This window comes from Lepus europaeus, chromosome X (genome assembly GCF_033115175.1).
Source record: "Lepus europaeus isolate LE1 chromosome X, mLepTim1.pri, whole genome shotgun sequence".
NCBI lineage: Eukaryota > Metazoa > Chordata > Mammalia > Lagomorpha > Leporidae > Lepus > Lepus europaeus.
The window spans coordinates 51,783,314-51,810,884 of NC_084850.1; the positions used below are offsets into that span (position 1 = coordinate 51,783,314).

The 27,571-nt window shown below is 42.4% G+C and overlaps 1 protein-coding gene across 2 annotated transcripts in view; it reads left to right on the plus strand.

Annotated features, from left to right (window-relative positions):
* PAK3 (p21 (RAC1) activated kinase 3) overlaps nucleotides 1–27,571 on the plus strand; it is a 327,862-nt gene that overhangs the window by 48,115 nt on the left and 252,176 nt on the right. For both annotated transcript variants that reach the window (XM_062184453.1, XM_062184446.1), the window contains exon 2: nucleotides 3,050–3,145. The gene's annotated coding sequence lies outside the window, so the exon portion shown is untranslated. The remainder of the gene's footprint in view (nucleotides 1–3,049; nucleotides 3,146–27,571) is intronic.

Genomic DNA, 27,571 nt, shown 5'->3' on the forward strand with positions numbered 1-27,571 from the left:
AGGGCTGATTCTGAGGCCAGAGTGTTGTTTAGGACATCTGCCATTCTGTGAGTCTGCTGTGTATCCCACTTCCCATGTTGGATCCTTCTCTCCCTTTTTGATTCTATCAGTTAGTATTAGCAGACACTTGTCTTGTTTACCATCACCAATTTTCATCTTACATTAAAGTCAGAGAGTAATAACATGGGCTTCAGAATCTGCGTAATTTTAGTTGTGTGACCTTGAGCTGGTCATATAACCTTCCTGTTTCTCAGTGCCATGGTCTTTAACATGGGAATGAGAGTGGTGTCAACTGCAAAGGGCTGTTGTGAGGATTAAATGAGTTAATTCATGTTATATGCATATCACTATGCCTGACACGCAGTAAGCACTCGTAGCCACTACAATTATGGCTAGTTGGGGATTAATATAATATGATAGCATACCAAAAAACTGGGGAAATTGAGTAAAATAGACAAAAACTATACCAAATCTTACTGATATAACTCCAAGTTATCACTATGAGATCCAGTTTTTAAACCAAAAAATTCTTTGATTGAGATTAAACTGCAGAAAATGGCATGGATTTGAGATATGGGGTCATTTTATTAAACATTTGCTGAGTACTTACTCTGTGCTAGTCAATGGTCCAGAGACCAAGGTACAGTAGAAACAGGACAGGCATGATCCCTGCATGTAAGAATTTAGAGCCCGGTAGAGAAATGAAATATAATAAAATAAAATGTAAAATATTGTTATACTAAATAAATGAGAAGACTATTTAGATGGAATAATAATAAGTTCTGAAATGGTCAGGGGTATGGGGAGAAGCCTGCATGACTTCTAATTTAAAAGAAGGTGGTCACATGATACCTTACAGGGAAGGCCATTTTTGAGTCCAGCCCTGAATGAAGTGAGTAAGTGATCCATGTAGTTATCTCAGACAAGAGCAGTGCAGGCACAAAGAATAGCAAAAGTAAAGTACCCAAGTCAGGAGCATACTTGGCATTTAAGATACCAACAAGAGGGACTGGCTTTGTGGTGCCATCCATAAAGCCCCCTCCTGCAGCCCTGGCATCCCTTATGGGCGCTGGTTTGTGTCCTGGCTCTTCTACTTCTGATCCAGCTCCCTGCCAATGGCTTGAGAAAAGCAGGGGGAGATGGCCCAAGTACTTGGACTCCTGCCACTCAAGTAGGAGACCTGGATGAAGCTCCTGGCTTTGGCCTGGCCCAGCCCCGGCCATTGCAGCCATGTGGAGAGTGAACCAGTGGATGGAGGATCTCTTTGTCTCTCCCTCTTCCTCTCCCTCTGTAATGCTGACTTTCAAATAAATAAATACATACATATTTTTAAAAAGAAACCATCAAAAAAGTCCATGTCATGGGAATGTAGTGAACAAGAGGAAGAGAAATAGAATAGGAGAAACAGGATAGGAGAATACAGAGGTTGCACGGGGCCAGCTTGTTTAGGGCTTTATAGGTCATTGTGATGACTGTCATTTACAGAGAGTGAGATGGAAAGCCAAAGAGGAGCTTGTCCAGGGACGGAAATGATCTGACTTACATCAATAATTTGGCCCTCCTTTAAGCTGTGAGTTCTACCCCATAGCTCCTTGATGATAATTAACAAGAGGCAGGAGCCCCAGCAGTTCCTGCAGAGTTGTCTCTACTGGGCTGTTGCCTGCAGGCAGTATGCTCATTGGTCCAGAGGGTGATACAGAAAGGAAATGATTGCAAGGACAATAGAGGGGAAGAGATGTAATCTCAGAGAGCTGGAAGGACTTCTGTTACTGTAATTCTGCCACTGAGTGTCTGTTCATCTAGCTTTGACTCAGCCTTCACTACCTTACCAGCTTGCTCAGTATCTTGCAGGACCTTTTCAAGGTCACAAAGCCTTTTGAGAGGTTTACTGAAAATCTGCCTTCTTGTTACCACTGGGTGGCAGTAGTCCTAGTCCTGTTATCTGAGCAACCCAGAATAAGTGCCTGCTTTTGGTAGGCAAACACTTCAGATTTTAAAAAAAAAAATATTTTTATTAATATAAAGAGAACACATTTCATGTATTTCAAAGATACAATTCGAAGAACATAAGCATCTTTCCATCCCTCCTCTTTCCTTTTAATTTTTGCAATAACATGCTTTCAATTTACTTTATAATCATGTGCTTAATGCTCCACTAAATATTGTGTTCAACAAGTGAAAAGTAGAAGGATCACTGTTCCACAGAAATATAGCCAAGGGATATAAATGATAATTTTTATGAAAGAATTTATTTATTTGAAAGTCAGAGTTACGGAGAGAGGGAGACAGAAAGAGAGAGAGATCTTCATCTGCTGATTCACTCCCCAAATGGCCACCATGGCTGGGGCTGGGCCAGGCCGAATCCAGGAGCCAGGAGCTTCATGTAGGTCTCCCACAGGGTAGCAGGGGATCAAATACTTGGGTCATCTTCTCCTGCTTTTCCCAGGCCATTAGCAAGGAGCTGGCTTGGAAGTGGAACAGCTGGGACACAAACCAGTGCCCATATAGGATGCTGGCATTGTAAATGGCCCCTTTACCTGCTGGGCCACAATGGGGAACCATAAATGATAATCTTTTGAAGCCAGGTGGATACCCTATATATCCCCACAACATTTCTCCTTGTCAGGGCCCAGGTCTCTGGTCCCTTCAAAAGCCACTTCCTTTGTCAATCCCATGTTGTTCATGTGGAAGTGTTCCACTTCCTCAGTGATTCTCTTAAAATGTGGTCTTTGGAATTGAACAGGAGCTTCCAGCAGGGAACAGTGGAGGAGGATCTAGAAATTGTACTTTGATTAATTCAACCTAAAATTGTGCTTTATTTTTAGGAGCTAAATAATTCAGCTAAATTAAACTGTCAGCTCAAATTACTTGTGTGGGTCAACTCAAACCCTCAGATATTTTTGGTTGGTTGGTTGGTTGACCTGTTGGTTAGTTTTATTGTGAGCTGCTGCTGAGCAATGCTTCCCCTAGGATGGCCTCACAGAATATGTTTCAAAAATTTTAATTGAGAATTTTTTTTACCTTATTTAAATTTTATTTTTCATTTTAGCCCAGTATTCCAGTCCATCTCAGCTCATTTTGAATCTCCATTTTGTTGTTCAAAGTACTTCATATCACTGCCAGTTTTGGGTTATCGTCAGACGTGGTAAGTACATTTTCTTGATCATCTAAATTATTAATAAAAATGATAACGCCTTATGTTCCTTTTCTGGAGACCTTTCTACTGGTTGCCACCTATGCTTTGAGTAAAATTCTATAATCAATTGCTAATCCATTTGACTATGTTATAAATTATAAATGGTGATGTGTTAATATGTCATCTTCATTCATGAGAAAGTTATATTTGACAATTTCAAATACACTTCTGAATTCAAAATGTGTTGTTTTTACAAAAGAGAAAGAATGGATGAAAATGATACAAGATTGGAATTTTTTACTTTTGCAAAATGATAATTGTAGTATAGTTTTTTTTCAATTATAAAAGCTATATGGGCTTGTTGTAAAGGTCAACAGCATATACAAGTATACAAATTGGATATCAAAAGTCTCTTTGTAATTCTTTGTGTTGAATTCTGTGTACTAAGTGAATGCAATTAATGGCTTTGTGTGTATGTGGACACACATCTAGGAATTCGGTGTGATCATATTACAGACTGTTGTGTGACCTGATTTTGTAACCTACAATTTTTTGGAAACATTGTTTCCTTGTATAAACATTTAGTTCTACCTTATTCTTTGCAATAGCAATATAGTGTTCTTTTGTGTAGATGTTCACAATTTCTGTCATCAATCCATACTGATAGACATAGGCAATTTTCTTGCTGTTATAAGCAATGTTATACACTGAACTTCCTTTGCTGGTCTGATGAGGGATGCTGGATGCCAGTTGTTGCCTTCTCTGAATTCTTTGTCCTTTTGTCCTTTGTGTATCTTGTTGTCAACACCCTAAATGTCTAAGGGCTGCTTCCATGAAAGAATGAAGAACTACTGAGAGAGCTGGCAACTTACTACGCATCAGGCTTTGAATTTGAAAATCTCTACTTTGTCCTGCCTTGGAGTGGAACTAAATAGTTGAGCTCCCATGGGCCTGCATAGGACCTAAGTATCCCCAGGTGAAGCTGTGTGAGACAGTCATGATGGGAGGCTGCAGCCCATGGCTGGCATAGGCAAGGTGATTAGAAATGAGAAGGAGAACTGCCTCGTCTCTGAGCCACTCTTCCCTGTTATAGACTTTTCACTATGACCAAGCAGGGCCACTTGCAAGGCCCTATATGGGTTCCTCCTTTTTCACCTTCACATCATGACTCCTCCATAGGTTTTCTTCTGTGCACACATGCACATCTAAGAACAAGGTAAGGGCTATTTGCTCTGAATATCCAGAACACTTTAAGAGCAGCAACTTGAGAGTCAAATTTGAATATTACAGGCACATCTGCCTAGCTCTATGATCTTGGATAAGTCATCTATTTCTTTCTGGACTTATTTATCCTTATCTATAGAATGAAGATATACCTATCTGAGTTATTTCAAAACACCTGTTTTGAATTCCTTGCTGATATTCAGAACTTGGTAAATGTAAGGTGCTATTATTGTTATCATCATCATGGTTGATCATATTACCTACTGCATAGAAGATGAAATAAGAACTTATGTAAAGCACACAACACAGTGGTTGACATAAGCTAAGTGCCAAATAAATTATTGCAATTATTGATTGTATTTATATTTCTATTTGGATACTTACCTCATTCTGTGTTACTCTTTTTGTGTTCATCTCTTAATCTCCTCATCTAATTTATAACTCACTCAACAGTATTATCTGGCTCCCTACCCCTAGAAAGCACAGAAGAACTAGTGATAAGTAGTAGTGGAGCTGTTTAAAATTTAAGTGACTGAATGCTGTCATCACTTTCTCTAAGCCCCTTTCTAATTGGATTGTTTACTAGTTAGAAAACAAGTTAAAAGGTACCTCTCCATTAACTGATCAACTGAACCTCATTCCTAGGGCAAATCATTGAAAGACATAATCTAACACCTGAGCTACTGATCACAGAATTAATAATCTGTAGAGTCTTAGCATTGGAAAGGGGCCTTGCGTGTAAGTTTATGTGAGCAGAATGGATTTGCATACCACTCTTGGGCCTCTACTCTGTATACAGGAAAAGACAACATTAGGTCATCAAGCTCAATGCAGACCACCATGAAGTCCAGCTTTTTTTTAAAATTTATTTTACAGGTAGAGTTACAGACAGTGAGAAAGAGAGACAGAGAGAAGGGTCTTCCTTCCATTAGTTCACTCCCCAAATGGCCTCTGCAGGCAGCGCTGCGCCGATCTGAAGCCAGGAGCCAGGTGCTTCTCCTGGTCTCCCATGCAGGTGAAGAGGCCCAAGCACTTGGGCCATCATCCACTGCCCTCCCGGGCCACAGTGGAGAGCTGGACTGGAAGAGGAGCAACCAGGACTAGAACCTGGAGCCCCAGGCGGAGGATTAACCAAGTGAGCCACAGCACCAGCCCCGAAGTCCAGCTTTAGTTTATGTCTTCACAGAACAGTGAAAGCAATCTTTAGCAAACTGTTAATCATATCACATCATTGCCTTCCTCAAAACCCACTACTGTCTGTTTTTCCCCATGTGGTATGGCTTTCAATTTATTTCCCATGGTCTAAAAGGCCATGCGTAATCTTGCCTCCATGCATCACTGCAAATTCTTGTTTCATTCTTCCCCTTGCATTCTCTGTACTACCTGTGTTGGTCTTCTGTGCTGAGAACAGGCCAGGCTTATTACTTCAGTGCTTTCACTCTTGTTCTGACCCTCTGCCAGGATTGGATCCCATCCTTACCCCAACTTTCTCACACTCCTCTTTGTCTCTTGGATTTCTACTTAAATGATACCATCTCAGAAAATGATAGCAGGCCTTCCCTGTACACCCCATCTCAAGTAGGTTCCCATTCCCCCACCCAGACCCTTAGTCTCAGACTCATTAGTTTTCAGCCTCACTTCACACTGAGAATCACCCAGATCACCTAGAGAACAATAAAAAGTAAAACAATGGCCAATCTCTTTCTAGACCAAGTATATCAGAACTCCTGATGGGGAAGCCCAGGCATCTGATGCTCCCTCAGATGATTTAATATGTATCCAAGGTTGGCAGCCTCAGTTCCAATCTATAACGCTTCTTTATGTCCTTCTTGGCATGTATCACAAGCTGCAATTATTTCATCTATTTATTCTGTAAATTTTTATTGAGCCCCTACCATGTGCCAGACACCACTCAAAACATAGGGATTAAAATAGTGAACACAAGCAACACAAATCCTATTCCTTATGAAACTTCTATGCTAGTTGGGAAAGCAGACCATAAACAAGGTCAATAAAATACATAGAAATACATATGTAGTAATACAGATTGAATGTTTGTCTCCCACCCAACTTCTTATGTTGAAGCCCCAATCCATGATATGATCATATTTGGAGGTGGTCGTTGAGAGATAATTGGGGTTACATGATGTCATGAGTGTGGGGCCTTGGTCATTGGGGATTAGTCCTTTTATAAAAAGAGATACTAGAGAGCCTGCTTTCCCCACCTCTTTACTTGGAAAAGATGAGGTTAATGTGAGAATATATGGAACCCACCTATAAGGCAAGATAAGAGGCCTCAGAATGAAGCTTACTTTGCTGGCACCTTGATCTTGAACTTCTCAGCTCTCACAATTGTGAGAATAAGTTTATGTTGTTTAAACCACCAAGTCTGTGATAATTTGTTATGGCAGCCCCAGCTGACCAAGATATGTAGTGTGTTAGATCATAAACACTAAGAATAAAAAGAAAGCTGAAAATGGAGATGTTTTATTGGGGGGATAAGTTTTAGATGTAGTGATTTAGAAAGGTGAATCTTGAGTAAAACTGAAGGAAATGAGAGCACCAGCTCTGTAGCTATCTGGATATAGGGCAGAGATGTCCTGATCATACCTGGTATGTTTAAGAACCAGTAAGGGAAACATTGTGGCTAGATACTTGTACAACAAGGAGAAGAGTTGTGAGAGATAAATCCAGATACTAATGAAGGGCCAGGTAATTGGAGCTTTGAAGGTTACTGTTAGGGCTTTGGCTTTAACTGAGTATAACAAGGTATCATCATGCAGAGAGTAACATAATCTGTCTCAGATTTTAATAGGCTCACTGTATCTGCCATGTTGAGAGTATACTGAAAGGGGGAAAGGGTGCAAGAGTAGAACTGGCTAGGAGGCTACTACAAAAGCCTAGGTGGGAGACTATGGTGGTTTGGATAAGGGTGGTACAAACAGCAGTGATATGAGAACCAGTGGTCAAAGTCTCTATTTATTTTGGGAGCTGTTAAAAGTTCACAAAAATGGAATTAAAAGATGCATTTATTTCCATGTGAAAAAAACTGAAATCCATGCATATGGAGAAATTTCAGAAAGTGATTGAAAATATGTATTACAAAAACCTAAGCATGGATTTCAAAAAAAAATTTGTACCAAAATAAATGTCTCTTTTAATTCCATTTTTCATGAGTTTTTGAAGTTCCCTCATAAGTGTGTGCAGGATTTTCTGAACAGACTATATGAAAGGACTATGGTAAGTTTTAAGGTGAAATATCAACTTAGTTTTGACCTTGATAAATTTGGGGTGCTGCTATAGTCTGAGTGTTTGTGCCCTCTGAAATTCTTTTTATACATTTTATTTATTTTAAAAGCAGAGCAACAGAGAAGGAGGAATGGGTAAAGAGAGACAGAACTCATATTTGCTGGTTCACTTCCAAAATGCCCGAGAGTGAACTCCATCTGGGTCTCCCATGTGGGTGGCAGAGACACAAGCACTTGGACAAACTTCTATTGTCTTTCAGGCTTTACATTAGCAGGGAGCTGGATTATAAGTGGAGGTGGGACTTGATCCCAGGCACTCCAATATGGGATGCTGGCATTCCAAGTAGCAAATTAATCTACTGCACCACAATGTCCACTCCCACCCTCCTCTAAAAATTCTTATGTTGAAGTCCTAACAGCCAAGGTGATGGTTTAAGGGAGTAAGCTCCTTGGGAGGGGATTATGTCACAAGAATGGAATCCTAATCAATAATATTGTAGTCCTTATAAAAGAGTCTTGAGTGAGATCTTTATCTTTTCCACCACATGAGGACACAATAAGAAGGTGCCACCTGTGAGAAAATGCGTTCTTACTAGATACCACCAGCACTTTGATCTTGGACTTCTCTCCAGAAATGTGAGAAAAATCCACAAATTTCTGTTGCCTATAAGTGACCCAGTTTATGGTATATTTTTTATAGCAGCCAAACAGACTATGTTAGGTGCCCATTAGACATCCAGCTGGAGAGATCAAGTTCAGAGCTGCATATACAAACTTGGAATTCATAGAAGTCTGGTCTGGAGATAGAACTTTAAGACCCATGAGACTACATGTTAGCCTAGAGAGAAAGTTAAGGTAGAAAAGAGATGAGATCCAAGAATGGAGCTCTAAAGCACTCCAAAATCTAAAGGTTAGGCTAAAGATCAACAAAGGAGACAGGGAAGAAGCATCCAGAGAAGAAAGAAAATCAATAGAATGTAGTTTCTGGAAGCTAAGAGTACCTTTCATGGCACCTAGAAAATAGTAGGCACTCAGTACATGTTGTTGAATTGGGAATAATGGAAGGAAAATAGGAAAGAGGAAGGAAGGAAGGAAGGAAGGAAGGAAGGAAGGAAGGAAGGAAGGAAGGAAGGAAGGAAGGAAGGAGTCAGAGTTGAGCAAGAAATAATGTGGATGAAGTAACATGTGAATTAAGGGATGAGTGTTGTGACGCAGCAGGTTAGGTCACCGCTTGCAATGCTGGCATCCCAAATGAGTCTGATTCAAGCCCTGGCTATCCTGCTTCCAATCCAACACCCTACTAATGCACCTGGGAAGGCAGCAGAAAATGCCCAAGTACTTGGGCTCCTGCCACCCATGTGGAAGTCCCTGATGGAGTCCTTGGCTCATGGCTTCAGCATGGTCCACACCTGGCTGTTTCGGTCATTTTTGGAGTGAACCCGAGGATGGACGATCTCTCTCTCTGTGTCTCTATCACCTCTCTATCACTCTGCCTGTCAAATAGATAGATAAATAAATCTTTAAAAAATTGAACAGGTGAATTGAATGGCACATTCCCTTTAATTCCAGTAATTCCTGTCACATGCTTAGCACACCAGACTTGCCCAGGCGGTCTGAGAATGGGTTGGCAGGGAACAACCCCCTTGGCCAAGAGGGCATGCTATGGCTCTGCAGTCAACTGTTCCAGGGAGCAGACAGGTTGTCAGACTGCAAATACCGGGTGTGGCCAGACAAAACAGTAGGACTCGTTAGTGCGCCAAAAGAGAAACCTCTTTGCATCATTACTCTTCTCTGAACATGTTTGTGGTGCAGGGTGTGTGTGACACGTGCCACACTGGCATCCTAGCCAGCCCCTGCTTGTTGGAGGGTAGCTAAAACCTCATGTAACTCAGGCCAAGCAGCAGCTCAACCAAAGTCCAAGAAGCAGCAGCCCTGACCCATGCAGTGACCAAAAGCCTTGGCACCTATCGCATCTCAGTTGCTGCATTGCACAATCCTCACAGTGTGAGATGATGCCTTGGCTCAGTGAGGCTCCCCCACAGAGCCTATGACTCAGCTGTTGTTGGAAAGATGGCATGGCCCAGTGCCAGGCTGGCACATAGAAGGCGCTCAGCAACTTTTGAATGAATGAACCCTTTGGGACTCAGGGAAGTGATGCAAGGTTAAGGAAATAGTGTTTCTTTTTCTGTGCCTTCCCTGTCATTTCACTGTATGCCCAGACATAGCTCTAAGCAAAGGCACAGCCAGCAGCAAGAACACATCCTGGTTTGGAAGAAGAGACAGGGGGCCGGCGCCGAGGCTCAATAGGCTAATCCTCTGCCTTGCGGCGCCGGCATACGGGGTTCTAGTCCTGGTTGGGGCGCCGGATTCTGTCCCGGTTGCCCCTCTTCCAGTCCAGCTCTATGCTGTGGCCCGTGAGTGCAGCGGAGGACGGCCCAAGTGCTTGGGCCCTGCACCCCATGGGAGACCAGGGGAAGCACTTGGCTCCTGCCTTCGGATCAGCGCAGTGCACCGGCTGCAGCGGCCATTGGAGGGTGAACCAATGGCAAAGGAAGACCTTTCTCTCTGTCTCTCTCTCTCTCACTGTCCACTCTGCCTGTTAAAAAAAAAAAGAGAGAGAGAGACAAGGAAACGCCCATAGTTTAGATGGCAGCAACCCCTGACCTACTTTTCCTATTACCTTCTCTTGTGCCCAGAGACTCTGTCATTGTCTCAGATCTTAGGAATTCAAAAGATTCATTTCAACCAGCATTGATCTAATACCTGATCTGGAACATATCCTGTGTATTTTCTCAACGTTACAAATATTGCATTGAAATACTACTACAAATTCTAGTAATAATTGCAGCTAACACATACTGAGTGTCTACTGTGGGCTAAGCACTGGGCTAAGACTTTACATACATTGTCTGTTGTACTCCTCACCATAGTGACCCATACAACCCATCTATGTGGCATGACTGTTACTGTCTCTGTTGAACAGAAGAGATTTGAATTAGAATGGGGAAGAATTGAGATTCAAGCTCAGTTCTGTCTCACTACAGAGTCACATTCTATATGGTTCCTATTTTAGTATCAGGGTTCAAAGATGTAAATCAGACCATGACATTCCTCTGCTTAACAGCCTCTTGTGGCGTAGTAGGTAGTCACTGCTTGTGATGGTGGTATCCCATATGGGTACAAGTGAGTCCTGACTACTCCACTTTTTAAAAAATATTTATTTATTTATTTGAAAGTCAGAGTTACACACAGAGAGAAGGAGAGACAGAGAGAGAGAGAAGTCTTCAATCCGCTGGTTCACTCCCCAATTGGCCACAACAGCTGGGGCTGCGCTGATCCCAAGGCAGGATCTTCCAGGTCTCCCACGCGGGTGCAGAGGCCCAAAGATTTGAGCCATCTTCTACTGCTTTCCCAGGCCATAGAAGAGAGATGGATAGGAAGTAGAGCAGCCGGGACTTGAACCGGCACCCATATGGGATGCTGGCACTGCAGGCCCGACTTTACCCACTATGCCACAGCACCAGCCCCAACTAATGCACCTGAGAAAGCAGTTGAAGATTGCCCAAGTCCTTGGGCCCCTGTACCCACATGGGGCCCTGGAAGAAGCTCCTGACTCTTGGCTCTGGATCACACTAGCTCCAGTTGTTGCAGCTATGAGGGGAGTGAACCAGCAGATGGAAGATCTCTCTCTGTGTCTCTGCCTCTCTCCCTCTCTCTATGTAACTCTACCTTTTAAAGGAAAAGAAATAAATTTTTTTTGAAAAAATAATAAAATCCAACTTTCTTTTTGGACCATGAAGACTTGACCAAGTCTGATTTGTGCTTACCTCTGCCTGTGTCACAAGCAGTGGCTTAATCTGCTGTGCCACAAGGCCAGCCCCAACAGCCATGTTTATATAAGATGGATGCTGCCCATATTGTCAGTATACTCGTTCCATGGAGACTTATTAAGCTGTGAGGGTACTTCAAAACGTTTGTGGAAAATGGTATTAAAAGCCAAGTTTATTTTGGTGTAAAGAATTTTCAAATCTATAGATAATTTTTTATGATATGCATTGCTATGAATTTTTGATGACCCCTTTTATGCATGGATTTCAAGATTTCTTGCAGCAAAATAAACTTATCTTGTGGTCTCATTTTGCATGAAGTTTTGGAAGTACTGTCATATCTTAGTGCTCTCTCCTTATTAATTGTAAGATCCTAGAAAGCTTACATTGTCCTTGGTCTTGTCCAGCACCAACAACAATGTGATGTTCAGAAGCCAATATAAGCGCAAATTCTCATTCTGCAACTGTTTGCATTGGAGAAACTGTACTATATGTCAAGGCCGATACAGAAACAGAGCACTGGACTAGAAAACCAATTATTTATATTGCACTCCAGCCCTTTCACTCATTAGCTAGGAGACCTTAGACACATCCTTTCACTTTTCCAATCCTCAATTTCCTTATCAGTCACTGAAAATAGTTATTTCCCCCCAAGGCGTTGCTTTGAATATAGAATGAGATGATCTATTGGATAGAGTTCTGTGAAGTACGTAAATTTGCATAACAGTAATGCTTATTGAGTGCTTACTTTATTTCTGATACTGCTCTAAGCTCTTCATATGTATTGCTTCCATCTCTTCAGAAAAACCCTGTGGGGTTGATATTAATAATATTTCCAATTTGCAGATGACAAAATTGAGACAAAGAGCAATTAAATGATTTATTCACCATTATCCAGCTGGTTCGTTGCAGAGCCAGGTTGTGAATCTAGGCAGTCTGACTTCAGAGCTATAGACTGAGTCACTTACTTCTATATGTAAGGTACTGGGTTTTAGTGATGGTAGTGGTATTATTATTTTCAGAAGTTAAACAATTGTGCTGTCACATTGTCCAAATGTTATAATCCTTTCCCTTGTCACTGAGGCTCATGCTAATTAGGTTCCTTCACCAGTTACTGCTTTGCTTTTTGGTATGAAACCCCTCAACCTTGCCTCAAAACCAAGATGTCCCCAATAAACCTGATATCCCACAAAGCACAATCTTTCCATTTCCAGAAAGGAGGATGGATTCCCAGTGGTGTGACTTTTTGTGCCTTCACAAGTATGAAGCAGCTACTATGTGTCAGCTTTTGTTCCAGTCAACTGGGGATACAGAGGCGATCAAAACAAACACAAAAATAAACAAACCCTGTCCTCCACGTCGCTTCTGCAGGATTCTTACCCAAATGTACAACCTTACCTCACCCTGAGAAAGCACTAGCTCAACTCCAATTGAGGGAAATTCTACAAAATAATTGGCTTAGATGAGTCAAATTGTTAAGTCATGAAAGACAAACATTGAGGAACTGTCACAGATTGGAGAAAGCCAGAGACATGACAACTAAATATCATATGAGAGCGGGGATTGGAACCTGAAACAGGAAAAAGACATTAGTGGAAAAACTGGGGGAAAATTTGATTAAGATCTGTAAATTAGTTGATAGTATTATATCAATGTTAATGGTCTGTTTTCAATAATCTTACTATTATTATATAAGGTGCTAACATTAGAGGAAGATGGGTGAAGGGTTCATGACAATTCTCTGTGCTGTGTTTATAATTTTCCTGTAATGTCTAGAATTATTTCAAACTAAAAAGTTACAAATATCCCCACCCTCTGGGGCTTATTTCTGGGGGAGAGGGCATGGGGAATAAGGGAGAGAGAGAGAATAAATAAAATGATCAGCAAATTATATAGTATACTAGAAAGCAAGCATACTATGGAGAAAAATAAAGTGGGAAAGGAAGATAAGGATGAGAAGAAAGGCAATTTTAAAATATAATATTGCAAAATGATCTTGGAGTTACTTTCATTGTGTCATCTAAGTATCATTGTATTCATTCGTACAGTACAGGTTATTGCAATAGTTCAGTTTCATTCAATTTTTATCTTCAACATTTTTTCTCCCTTGTAAATATATAAGCATTAAATAAAAGTAAACATTAATTGAAAAAATAGGATGGTGATAGAAGGTCTCACTACAACAGCACTTGAACTAAGACTAAAGAATAGAGGGAGCAAGAGCCAGGGAAGGAGTGCACCCATGGGAGGCAAATGCCAAGATCCTGGTCAGTTTCAGGAAGAGCAGGAAGCCTGGTGTGGCTAGAGCAGAGTAAGCAAGGTCAGTTTGTCTCAGCCTGAGGCCATTAAGGTAACGGACATACCCTGGCCAGCATATGACAGATGCAGGAAGGAAAGGAAAGAGCAGGGAAGTGAAATGGCTGAAGTTCTCTAGAATCCCTGTCCAATTTCTGGCCTATGGTAAATAGATCATTATTAAGCAACATAGCACAATTTTGAATCTCCTGTGCTATATTCCTCTGCAAATACTGAACTATAATTAATGCTGAGTGGGGCACTGATACCACAGCCTGTGACAGCATCCTGATTTTGTGAAGTGTAAACCCAAGAGAAATGTAATTGATGACATGAAGGAGTGTGCTTATTTTCTTTGGATTAATAAGTGGAGGTAATGAAAAATCTAAAACATCTTTCTGCTGGTTTGGCTTCTGTTTATTATCAGGAGTCTTCAAGTTATTCAAGGAGCCTCCTTGGGCCATTTGGTTCCTTACTTGTTTCATGTTATGGAGGATGCAATCTCCCCTGTTTTTTTTTTATTAATTTATTTATATGAAAGGCAAAGGTAGAGAGAGAGAGAGAGAGAACACAGTCAGAGAGAGACAGAGAGAGACTCTTCCATCCATTGGTTCACTCCCCAGATGGCCGCAATGGCTAGGGCTGGGCCAGGTTGCCAAGAGCCAGGAGCTTCATCTGGGTCTCCCCGACAGGTAGCAGGAGCCCAAGGACTTTCCCAGGCCATTAGCAGGGAGCTGAATTAGAAGTGGAGCAGCTGGGACTCAAACCGGTGCCCATATGGCATGCTGGCATCGAAGGCAGCTGCGTTACCAGCTACGCCATGGTGATGGCCCTCCCCCAGTTTTGAAACAACAGTGACCATGTTGCTTCAGGCTCTCTGGTAGATGCCTTGCATGCATTATTTCATTTGCTCCTCACAAACAACTCCATCAAATAAGTACTGTTACTCTCCCCATTGTAAAGTTGAGACAAGTGAGGCTCAGGTACCTCTAAGAACATACACATGGTTACTCAGTAATAGATGAGAACCAGGATCATATGCAAGAGATTGGTTCTAGGATTCTGTATCGTTACCTCTATTCTAAAGTGCCTTTGAAATGGGGCACACTAGACCCAACCGCCAGAAAATGCAGATTTGGATCTCCAAAAAGGAAAGTATCCATTTTCTTTTTGGGCTTCACACACTAGGATGGCTACAGAGGGAAACACCCAGGCAAATAGGGTATCTCCAACTTGGAGATGTGGTGGGTAGAAGTGGGCATTTGGATGCTTGAGGAGGTGTCGAGGAGACACCTGGCACCCCAACTTCAAAAGCTAGGCTAGGGACAAGAGCAACAGCTCAACTTTGAATTCTAGAAATTCCCAGAGTAGCAATCACCAACTCCACCTCTCCTTGTGCCTATGAGAAGACTAGAGGCCCAGAGCGGTCCTGAGACTGGCTCAGAGTTGCACCGCTCTCTAGAGGCTGCAGCTACATAGAACCCTGGTCTTCAGGTTTCCAGGTTAGCACTCATCCTCCTGTCCCCCCATCACTAGCCCCTGAGATCTAGCAGGCCGGCAGTCAGAAAAAAGGCATATACTTTTGAGTTAAGCCATTGTCTAGAACAGCAGTACTCAGTGTGTCCCAGGGGCATGTCACATCAACATCATCTGGGAACCTGCTAAAAGTGCCTGTTTTCAGCTCTTGTCCTGAGTTTACTGAGGCTACAACTCAGTGATGTGTGCTTAACCAAGCACTCCAAGGTGATTCTCATGCATGCTCCTGTTTGAAAACCACTTATCTAGACTGACAAGCAAGGCACTGAGTGCTGCAGACATCAGTATGCATGCAGATCATGCAAAAAGGATGGTCTTCCTAGGGAAGGAATGGGGAAAGGACTGCAGCTCTTGAGCCACACCTGCGGAGCAGTGTCGCCATCAAACACAGCGACAGTGATGGATAGACGTGCAGAGATGGGAGGGAGGTGTAGCCAGGTCTTGTTAATGTGCACCTGCATCAGAGATAATGTAGTTTGGCCGGCGCAGCAATTCCCCCAGAGATGTGTCAGCAGGAAAATTGTCACTCAGGATCACAGCACCTCCAAGTCAGAAAGGAGCTTTGAGATTATCTACCCCAGGGCCTACTTTCTGATAATGCATCCCTCTACCTGGCAGTCTTGGCATGAGCATTACAGGGCCACAGTGCTAATGAGCTGGGTTTTCTCTAAGATGGGGTAGAGGTGGGTAGGAAGAGGAAATATATGGACAGGTAACACAATAATAAAAAATGTATAAGTAGTATAAGTGCTGGAACCAATGCTGTGAGAATGAGGAGATGAGAGGAAATAATTTTAGCTGTAAGAGATTAGGGGAGGCTTCGTGGAGCAGGTGTCATTTGAGCTGGGCAAAATTTTAGTAAGCAGAGATGGTGAAGTAGGAAGGAGAGTTGTTGTCAAAGAAGAAAATATGAACACAAATATGGAGAAGTGAAAACACAAAACAAATTGCACAGAACTATTTGTTGGCATTTTGGTATCCATTATCCAATAGTCCCCTCCCTTTTAGTCTCTAGTAAGTACTAGTGTATGTTCAGATCAACTTTTCTTTACTTTTCACATCTGAGAGGGAACCCTGCAATGCTGTGCAGTGACTGTAGTTCAAAATAGCCTATTATATGTTTTATGAAGAACTAGAAGAGGGGGGAATCAAAGGCTCCCAACAACATGTACTCTATAGAATACTATATAGCAGTAAAAAAACAATGAAATCCGGTCATTTACAACAAATTGGAGGAATCTGGAACACATCATGCTGAGTGAAATAAGCCAGTCTCAAAGGGACAAATACCTTATGTTCTCCCTGATCGGTGACAACTAACTGAGCACCAAAAAGCAAACCGGTTGAAGTGAAATGGATGCTATGAGAAACAGTGACTTGATTGGCCCTTGTCCTGACTGTTCATGTACAACTTAATACTTTATCCTTTTTAGTATTTTTTTTTGTTCTACTTAATACTATTGTTTGAACTCTTTAATTAACACACAGTTATTCTTAGGTGTTTAAATTTAGCTGAAAAATGATCCCTGTTACATATAAGAGTGGGAATAAGAGAGGGAGAAGATGTACAATTTGGGACAAGCTCAAGCTGACTTTTCCCAAATGATAGAGTTAGAAACGTGCCAGGGGATTCCAATTCAATCCCATCAAGGTGGCATGTACCAATGCCATCTCACTAGTCCAAGTGATCAATTTCTGTTCACAATTAATCATAATGATAGGACTAAGAGTCAAAGGGATCACATAAACAAGGCTAGTGTCTGAAAATACTAACTGATAGAATAAAAGAGGGAGAGAACGATCCAACTTAGGAAGCAGGATACACAGCAGACTCACAGAATGGCAGATGTCCTAAATAGCACTCTGGCCTCAGAATCAGCCCTTAAGGCATTTGGATCTGGCTAAAAAGCCCATGGAAGTTTCTCAGGCATGGAAAGCCAAGACACTGTGGCAAAACAAAACAAAAAAAATAAAGAACTAAATGAAAGATCTCTGTGAGTGAGATCCCAGTGGAAAGAATGGGCCATCAAAGAAGGAGGTACCTTTCTTTGAAGGGAGGAGAGAACTTCCACTTTGACTATGACCTTGTCTAAATAAGATCATAGTTGGCAAGCTCAAAAGGCTTCCATACCTTAGCAACTAATGACAAGAGCCTTGGGTGATTACTGATGCCATAAACAAGAGTGTCAATTTGTTAAGTCAACAACAGGAGTCACTGTGCACTTACTCCTCATGTAGGATCTCTGTCCTTAATGTGTTGTTCAATGTGGATTAATGCTATAACTTGTACTCAAACAGTATTTTTCACTTTATGTTTCTGTGTGGGTGCAAACTGTTGAAATCTTTACTTAATATATACTAAATTGATTTTCTGTATATAAAGAGAATTGAAAATGAATCTTGATGTGAATGGAATGGGAGAGAGAGTGGGAGATGAGAGGGTTGCGGGGGGGAGGGAAGCTATGGGGGGGTAGCCATTGTAATCCATAAGCTTTACTTTGGAAATTTATATTTATTAAATAAAAGTTAAAAAAAAAACAAAAAAAGGCTCCCAACATAAAGAAATGATAAGGAGATGAAATGCTAATAACTCTGGTCTGATAAGCCCACATTGTATACCTAGAATGAAATATCACTTGGTACCCCAGAAATATGTCCAATTATTATATGTGAGGAAAAAGGTTTCATTAGTGCCTAAGGAAATGGTAATGCTAATTACTCTGATTTGATCATTGCACATTTCATACATGTGTTGAAGTGTCATACTGTACCCCATAAAAATGTACAGTAAAAATTTTTTAAAGAATTCTAAGCACGACTCAAGTAACTCTGAAATTAGATTAATTGCATTTGAAGGAAGTCTCTTTAATGGAAGGTGTTTTATGAATAATTCTATATTAAAATTACTCAAAATGAAAAAAGTACAAGCAGGTGAGGTTACAAGAACAGACTATGAATTGAGACTGCTCAGCTTTCAGTGCTGATTCTACAACTTACTGGCTGCCTGAGTTTGAGCAAGTCTTTAATACCTCTTGGCCTCTGCTTTCCTATCTTTGAAATGAGAATAACCTACCATGCCAGGTTGTGGGACAGATTAAGTGGGATAATGATAGGAGCTAGCCAAGCCAGTGTTTGGCACGTTACAAGCACTGTAGAACATTTTGACTACTTTCATATGTAACAGCAAATAAGATGGTTTGACTAGAGTCCTGGGAGTTGGACTGGGAGTAGTGGAAGTAATCTTTGATACTGGGTTATGGACTAGGGGCTGAATGCCAAACTAAACATGTGTAGCTCTTATTCTGAAGGCAGGGGATACATGTGTTTGGAGGATGGATAGGAGCTGAGTGATGGGAGGAGAGTGGGAGAATTGAGAAGCCACTGGATCTTACCTATGGCAGCAGCAAAAGAACTGAAAAGGAGGGGACAGGTTAACAAGGAGAATAATTGGTCGTGTGTATGTGTGAAATCTACCACCACATATAAGCCTTGAGTTCAGAGCCTGAAATGTATGCACATGTGGCTATCAAATAACTGGAGGATGGAAATTAACATTTTGAAAGAAGAGTAGTTAATTTATTATGGTTCTAATTTGAAATACAATCCTTTGTTTGGTTGAGCTAAGTTGTGTGAAATATCATAGTCTATGAAAACATTTACCAATGCTGGCCTTTTTCTTTCAAAAAATGGGGATATGTACAATTCACATACACTTGATAAATTGAAACATATACTGTCTTACTGGCATGGACCAAAATCTGCAATAAGACAGGAAGTCTTCCAATGAAAGAGATGATTAGGGATGGTATTAGCAGTACACACTGGGTCCTAATTAAGGTGGTTTTTTTTATGTTGTATAGGAAAACAAGTGCCCTCCATTTGAAGTTTGGGGATAACTAGAATATTGTTTAGTTCCTAATCAGGACAAATACAATTCAAAATGTTCCCAAGTCCTGGGCCAGAGGGAATGATCTCATTTGGCACATTACTGAGTTTCTGTGAAGAGGAAAGACACTAACCACTCGCAAAGATTTTGTCATTGACTAACTGCAAAGATGCATCTGTTAAAGCCGCCATCTGAGTAGGCTCATTCTCTTGAATATTAAAGAATATCAATATATACTAAAAGCAAGTGGATTTGTCAAGCATTTTCAAAACAACTTTGAAGCCAAATAATCCCTCCTTTGGTTTTACCTTTCTTCCAGAAGATAGTCACAAGCATACAAACCTGGACTCAAGCTCGTCTACCAGACCATTTTCAAAGAAAGCTGACATTCTTTGGTGGCAGTGAAACAGGTGTTTGGGCAGGAGGGGGTGCAGAGGGTGATGGCAGCAATGCTGGTTCAATGCTGGGGAAATAGTTCTGCACCCAACAGGCTGAATATTGTGGATTTTTCATCAGCTCCCTCTCATACAAGCCAGGTTTCCCCTTCATCTGCCAGTGGATGGAAACAGCACAGATACCTTAAAGCAGTTAGACTGATCAGGTAGACTGACCCGGATTCTTTCAGGAAATTCAAAAGCCTGCTGGCTCATGGGATTAGCCGGATGGTGTTTCAGTCGCTTCCCATCTGTACATTTACCTTCGTGTCCAGTGCAGCCCCTGCTTGCTGCACCTGCTCACCTCAGCAGCTTGCTTTCCAAGCCAAGATCATTTGAGATGTTATGAGAAAGCAATTGTTCAATGCCAGAGAAACTTTGTGGAAAAGCCCATAGAAAAACTTGGCCCTTACCATAATTGATTTGCTGGTATTCTTTCCCCACCATCTGGCCTTGATCTGCAATTCTAGGTGATGCAGCCAACTTGTTAGGCTTAGCCTTGTGGAGGACACAACACAGAGCATATCCCATTTTCAAGGCTGCACTTTTAAAAAGAAGAGAGTCTGTGCTGAGCTGCTGCAGGGTACATAGCAGGAGGAAGAAATGAATACTGTGGGTTTCCATTAGAGAGGTGGCATCAGAAGACAGTGAGCAGAGGCCCAGGAAACCTCAGAGGGAGTTTGTGATGTCAGAACTCACACCCAGGGAGCCATGGGATCAAGACAAAGTACATTTGGGGCTTACCCCACCTAGAAGATTTCCTACCCCTGTGATCTACAGGGCTCATAGCATGGCACTTCTCAGTCCTGGCTGCTCTCTCTTAGAAAGCTTTAGAAAGATGCATGCACAGTCGTCTCCCTCAAAGAGTCTGTCTCAGTTGGTATGGGGTGAGGGCCACAGCATTGCTGCCCTTAATTATTTTTTATTTTATTTTGTAAAAAGGCACACACACACACACAGAGAGAGAAAGCGAGCGAGAGAGAGGATCTTCTATCCAGATTCACTCCCCAAATGGTTACAACAGCTAGAGCTGGACAAGGGCAAAGCCAGGAGCCAGGGAATCCATCCAGGCCTTTCACAAGGATTGCAGGGACACACATACTTGAGCCATTACCTGCTGCCTTGCAGGGTATATATTGGCAGGAAACTGGAAACATAAGTGGAGCTGGGGGGCCGACATTGTGGCACAGCCCATAAAGCTGCTACCTGCAATGCTGCCATCCAGATGGGTGCCGGTTCATATCCTGGCTATTCCACTTCCAATCCAGCTCCCTGATCATGGCCTGGGAAAAGCAATGGAAGTTGGCCCAAGTACTTGGGCCTCTGCCACCTGCAAGGGAGACCTGAATGAAGCCCCTGGATCCTGGCTTTGGACTGGCCCAGCCCTGGCCTTTGCTGCCATCTGAAGAATAAGCTAGCTGATGGAAGATCTCTCACTCTGTATCTGTCTCTCGCTCTTTCTCTGTAACTCTGACTTTCAAATAAATAAATAAACTTAAAAAAATAAAAAAGAAGTGGAGCTGGGACTTGACATTACTCCGACACTACACTTGATACTCTGATATGAGATATGGGCCTCCCAAGTGGAGTCCATGCCTACCCTAGCACCTTTTTTTTTTTTAAAATTATTTATTTATTTGAGAGGTAGAGTTATGGAAAGAGAGAGCGAGAGACAGAAAGAGAGGTCTTCCATCTGCTGGTTCACTCCCCAAATGGCCCCAATGTCCGGAGCTGTGCCAATCCAAAGCCAGGAGTCAGGAGCTTCTTCCAGGTCTCCCACACAGGCACAGGGGTCCAAGCTTAGCCCACTATGCCACAGTGTCAGCCTCACCCTAGTACCTTTTAAAGAGCCCCAAATAGAAAACAACATTGCCATAAAGGATATCATTAAGACAGCCATATTTGAATATTAAATCTCTATTAGACAATATAATGTATAAGTGTTAAAATTTCTGAACTTGGTAACTAGACTGTGATTACGTATAAGGATATTTTCCTTCTTAGGAAAACACGTGATAAAGTATTTAGGGATGAAGGACACATAATGAACCCAAAGGACTTATGGGGAAAAACAGAAATGTAGAGAGCGTGGAATAAAGTGGATGTGGTAAAAAGCTAACCTTTGATGAGTCTGAGTGAAAGGTATGCAGGAGTTCTTTGTACTATTCTTAGAATTATCTATTGGTTGAAAATTATTTCCAAATATAAATTATTTTTAATAAAGCAGTTTCCCAAATTAAATGATGCACAAGGAAACCAGAGAATCAGTAAAACAAGGGAATGGGACCTGCTATGATAGGTGAAAGTGAAAAGGCTCCCAAGCCACTGTCCTGTACCAGTGCTTCTTCCTCTTTAAGGTTCATACAGAACTCCTGGAGATCTGGTTAAAACTCAGTTTCTCACCAGAAAGCAAAGGGGGGCTTCAGCTTATGCACACCCTAGGGATGCTTGTGGCACTAATCCATAGACCACCCTTGGAGTAGCAAAGCTCTTGGACTGGATTACGCTATCATAAATCTGTCAGGAAACAAGGGTTTGGGAACTGCCTACTCAGGTTCAGCATTGTAAAAGAAATTCTCTAAGGGAAGAAGGGTGGGTATCCAGAGCTCCATGGTTGGCAGCCCATCATCTGGACCTCTTAACTACAGAAACTTCCTGGGAGCCATGTGATCTGGCCCTCTGAGAGTCACTCTGATCCACAGAATGGAACAGGGCATTCAACAGAACAAGTATAAACCAAGACTTGCAGCAACTGGAAGAGGGTATAAAGTGGTCTCTCAAAACCAAGTCCATGCTACAAGTCACAGGGAAGGTTCAGCTCTTCCCAGTGGGTGGCAGTTGGAGCCCAGCTGAGGCTATTACAGAGAGCAACTTAATCCTAATTAAGTTTCAGAGTTCAGGATGCCTGGGCTCAGCTGCCTTCTTTAGGTGAGGACACATTTATTAGAAATAAAATGTCAAAGATTCCCATTTTGTGCTGGCTGTGGCATTCTTCAAATTGGTTGCATCTGCTGTAAGTGGAGTCAAGATATCTCTCCCCTGGTGGAAACATGTGGGGAACAGCCTCTGCCTCCATCAGAATTTTCCAGGCCATGCTCTCCCCTTCCCCCCCCCCCCCCATGGTAGCTTCTTTCCCTTCTGCTTGCAGGCTGTGGTTGTGTTTTCTATGCGCTGAACTAGAGGGTAGCTTGTTATTTATATCTTCCTTGTTTACATTCAAATCAGGCCAAGTAACATGGATGCACAGGCACCAGAGGTGGCTGGGTTTTACTGAGCATGCAGCCTCAGGGAAAGGTTCTAGAAGCCAAATGAGAAAGAGTCCTGGAGTGGGTCAACCGTGAGTTTTCATCTTAGCTTTGCCGCTTAATAGCTGTGTGAATTTGGGCAAGTGATTTAATATCTCTGAGCTGTAGGTTCCTCATGTATAGAAATGACGCCAGTGATAGTACTAAATCCAATTATTGCGTTTCTTCTGTGGATAATCAAAGAATAGTTGAAATCCGGTCTACCCATACTTGCTACTCATGTAACTTTGGATGAATTATGTTGCTTGAGCTTTCTGAGCCTCAATTCCCTTGCTCTATTTTTTTTTTAAAGACATGTATTTTTATTTGAAATGTAGAGTTATAGAGAGAGAGGGAGTGGAAAGAGAGAGAGAGAGAGAGAGAGAGAGAGAGAGAGAGAGAGACATCTTTCATCCACTGGTTCACTCCCCAAAGGGTTCTGTGGTAGTCAGGCAGGACTGGGCCAGGCTGAAGCCAGGAACCAGGAACTTTTTCCAGGTTTCCCCACATAGGTAGCAGAGGCCCGAGGATTTGGGCCATCTTCTGCTGCTTTCCCAGGCGCATTAGCAGGGTGCTGGATCAGAAATGGAACAGCAGGTGCCCATATGGATGCCAACATTGCAGGTAGTGACTTAACCTGCTGTGTCACAGCACCAGCCCCTCCGTTCCCTTACTCTTAAAGTAGGCTGGTACTAGTATGTATGCCGCAGGATTGTGCGTTTTGGGCACATAGAACAGGCAGGCTGATTCAACTTGAATTGACATAATTGTTGCATTTGCTATTATTATCAGTTCTCTGACCTCCTTCTTTATGAGATTTATTAGTAACATAATCATTTACAGGGTCTTCCAGCAGACCCTCCCCAATCTGCATTGTCATTGCCTTAAGCGGAGAAACCAAATTCTTTGTTTGCTTCTGGCATCTCCGTGGCTCCTGGCAGAGAGTGGGTGTTCAGTACAGCACAGTGCTACAATCAGAGCCATCCATGTCTTCATCCCTGGGTTCTTGATTTGCTTGGTGACTTTACAGCAACTCCTGGCACTTTTCTCACTCACTGTTCCCTCATTTGGATGTGATCAAAGCTCCTGCTTCTGGGAACTGCTGTGAGGATGCAAGTTGGGCACATAGTGGGGTCTTCCAAAGGACTGTTATTATCAGTGTTAGTGTTTGAGAAAGGTCCTGTAGTCAAGGATCACAGGAGCTGCTCTGAGAAATCACACACACAAACATGCACGCACACGGACACACACATGCGCACACACACATGTGAGAGGGCAGGTTATAGGAGGGATATAAACAGGCATTCATTGCCTATGAGGGGCTTGTAGAAACCCAGGCCAGGGCCAGTGTCTAGATAAAAAATTCTCTTTGGAACCATGGTGCTGTGAGCCCGAGATTTTTTTCATATTGAAGAAAAATTTATGTAACAGAAAATTGACCATAGCAAAGTATGTAATTCGGAGGCATCTATTGCATTCATGATATTGTGGAACCAGGGCCCCTGTTGTGAACCACGGTTCGAACTGATTACTCCTTTATGCTGGCTGTATCCAGGAGGAAGTAGGACTCATTTACTTCTGACGCCCCCTCCCGCCACTGTTCCCTACCTCTCTCTAGCCCTCCCTTGTTCTTCTCTCCCTGTTTTTCTAGTTGAGATCTCTCTCTCTCTCCTTCTCCCACCCATCTCCCTACTCTTTGGGGGCAAAGACATAATTGTCTCTGATTGACAAAAAATGTTTGTGAGAATAAGGATATTGACCCACTGGAAAAATGCCAGCCCCACAGGATGGCACTAGCAGAGTGCAGGTCAACACTGGCCAAACCACTTCTTGCCACAACGGGGTTGGCTTGGAACACCTGAAAGCAGGCACAGCACAGTGTCAAACGGCCATTGTTGCTTCGTCTTCTGGTGTTCCCAGGGCCAGCAGAAAATCTGAAAGGGTCACAGCCCCATTAAGGCTTCACAGTGTCACAGTCCTTTTTGTTATCACATCTTCCGTCTCTGGCCAGCTTCTTTTTATGAGTAATTTTGCTCTATGTTAAGGATCTATTGCAAAATGAACTTGGCAAGCTCCATGGCCTCACAGAGATCTTATTTTATAGTTCTACCTGTGGTGAGAGCCACATTCTAACTATTTTAAAATATTAATAGTTTACATGTGCTGAATTCTTCCTGTGTGCTAAATGCATTATATAAGTTATCTCATTTCAGAAATGGTTACAGGCAAACGTTTGATGCGGCAGTTAAGATGTGGTTTGGGATGCTGTGCTCGATATAAGAGTGTCTGGGTTTGAGTCTAAGCATCACTCCCAATTACAGCTTCTTGCTATTGCACACTGTGGGAGGTAGCAGGTGGTGGCACAAGTACTTTTGTACCTCCTACCCGCTTGAATTGAGTTCCTAGCTCCTGGCTTTGGCCTGGCCCAACCCTGGCCACTTCAGCCATTTGTGAAGTGAGCCAGCAGATGGGAGATACCTCTGTTTCACACACAAGTAAATTATTTAATAATTAAAGAGAATCCTTATAATGCTCTAGGAGTCAGGCATTGTTAATATCTAGTTTTTTAGATGAGGAAACCAGGACACAGAGCTGATGACTGACTTGTCATCACTTGTCCAGGGCCACATAATAAGTGAGTGATAAAAACTGTTTTATATAACCGAGCAATACTGTGTTCTCATAATCTCATTATGGATAATTAACAGTACAGAAAAAAATGTGCAGCAAGCACAGACAGTAGCTTCCTTCACTCGCTATCTGTACTTCAGTCCTGGCTCAAGAACTTTTTAACTTTGTGACATTGAACAAGTCATCCAACACCTCTGAAATTGTCTTTTAATCTCTACCAGAGTACTTCAAAAAGTTCACAAATAAGTGGAATTAAAAGATTGGCTGGCACCGCAACTCACTAGGGTAATCCTCCACCTGTGGCGCCGGCACCCCGGGTTCTAGTCCCGGTTGGGGCGCCGGATTCTGTCCTGGTTGCCGCTCTTCCAGGCCAGCTCTCTGCTGTGGCCCGGGAGTGCAGTGGAGGATGGCCCAAGTGCTTGGACCCTGCACCCGCACGGGAGACCAGGAGGAAGCGCCTGGCTCCTGGCTTCGGATCGGCATAGTTCTGCCTGTAGTGGCCATTTAGGGGGTGAATCAATGGAAGGAAGACCTTTAAAATTTTTTTAAAAAAAGATAAATTTATTTGGGTGCCCAAATTTTGAAATTTGTGAGTATTTTTGTTTCATAGTACATATTTTTCATGAACTTTTTGAAGCCTCTCCTCATAATTGGGGCCATTCTCTTGTCTGCTTATCTCTGAGATTTATGAATAAAGTATATAAATACATGGGAAGCTTTTGTACAATGGGAAGTGTTATGCCAATGTCAGGAACTCTTATCACAAACAATGACTTCCCGGGGTTTTGTGAGAGCCACCCAGCCACATTGTGGGGAACTAGAGCTCCTTAAGTGGTCTTTCATAACCCCGGGAAACTGCCAACTGTCCTGACTACAGCAAACCCTGTATAAGCCATTCCCATTTAAATTGTTCATGGCTGTGACTCGGCACCTGGAAAATCCTCGGTCTTTGGGATATCAGGGGGCTGAATAAATCCAGTTCAAGCCTTGTAAGAATGTCTCCACGGCAAGCAGAAAGCAGGGAGGGAACAAGGTGCAGATCAACTTGAGATGATACAAATGAAAGAGTGCTTGCTGTACCATGTCTGCCTCCTAGTGGGTGTGGGAACTGTGGTAGCTCTTTTTGCTTCATGGTTGTTATTCTTGTGGGTAGGAAGGATGCAAGAGGAGAGGAACACAGTAGCAAGGAGTAGGCAGGTTGGGTGGCTGAGACTCTGACCACAGAACTTGCCAGTCTTCTGATGCCTCAGACGAAGGCATGATTTTGAAGCACAGTTGCCTTTTATTCACAGGAGCCATTTATGCACAAGGCAGCGTCTGACTTCCCATGTAGGTTCTTTCTGTTTCCCAGAAATGTCAGGAAGGGGCAAGGGGATGAAGCCCAATGAAAGGCCTCCCTGTTCCACTGCCCTTCACCTTCCTGGCATGCAAACAGTTTAGCAGTCAAGTGGCCAGAAGTCTCTGAGCAAGAAATAACTTTTATTATCTATCAACATAGACACACAGGACAGGGCAGAAGAAAGACCAGGGAAACAGTGGAGAGGAGCAGTTTTCTCAATCCCATGTAAGGTTCTTTGAAAGAATTATTTAATGTTTTTAGTTCATTAATGATCCATGTTTTCACTGCCATCAGTGAAATAATCCTCAGAAATGACATGGAAAGAGAAGCAAGCAAGCCTTGCTCTCCTCCATTCTTTCACATCTGCAGGGTGAACAAAATTAACAGCCCAGGGTGGAATCCTTCCACAGTCCTCTCCATACACATGCAAGTAAGTATGAGAGCTCTTCAGAAATCTCACGCAAAATGAGTACTATGAGAAAACCCTGCAGGGAGTTTCCAAATTTTTGTAGCAAAATTTTGAATTCCATTTTCCATTAGCTTTCTGAAGGCTTCTCATGTCACTGCTTATTCTAGAATGGGATTGTGTGATACGTGTTTCTCTGCAATTTAGCTTAGCTTTTATGCTTAGTGTATCACAGACCTCCCAGTACATCCATAGTTATAGAACTGGCTCATTCTTCCAAATGTCCATAGTGTGAATACAGCATGATCTATCAACCATTCAGCGA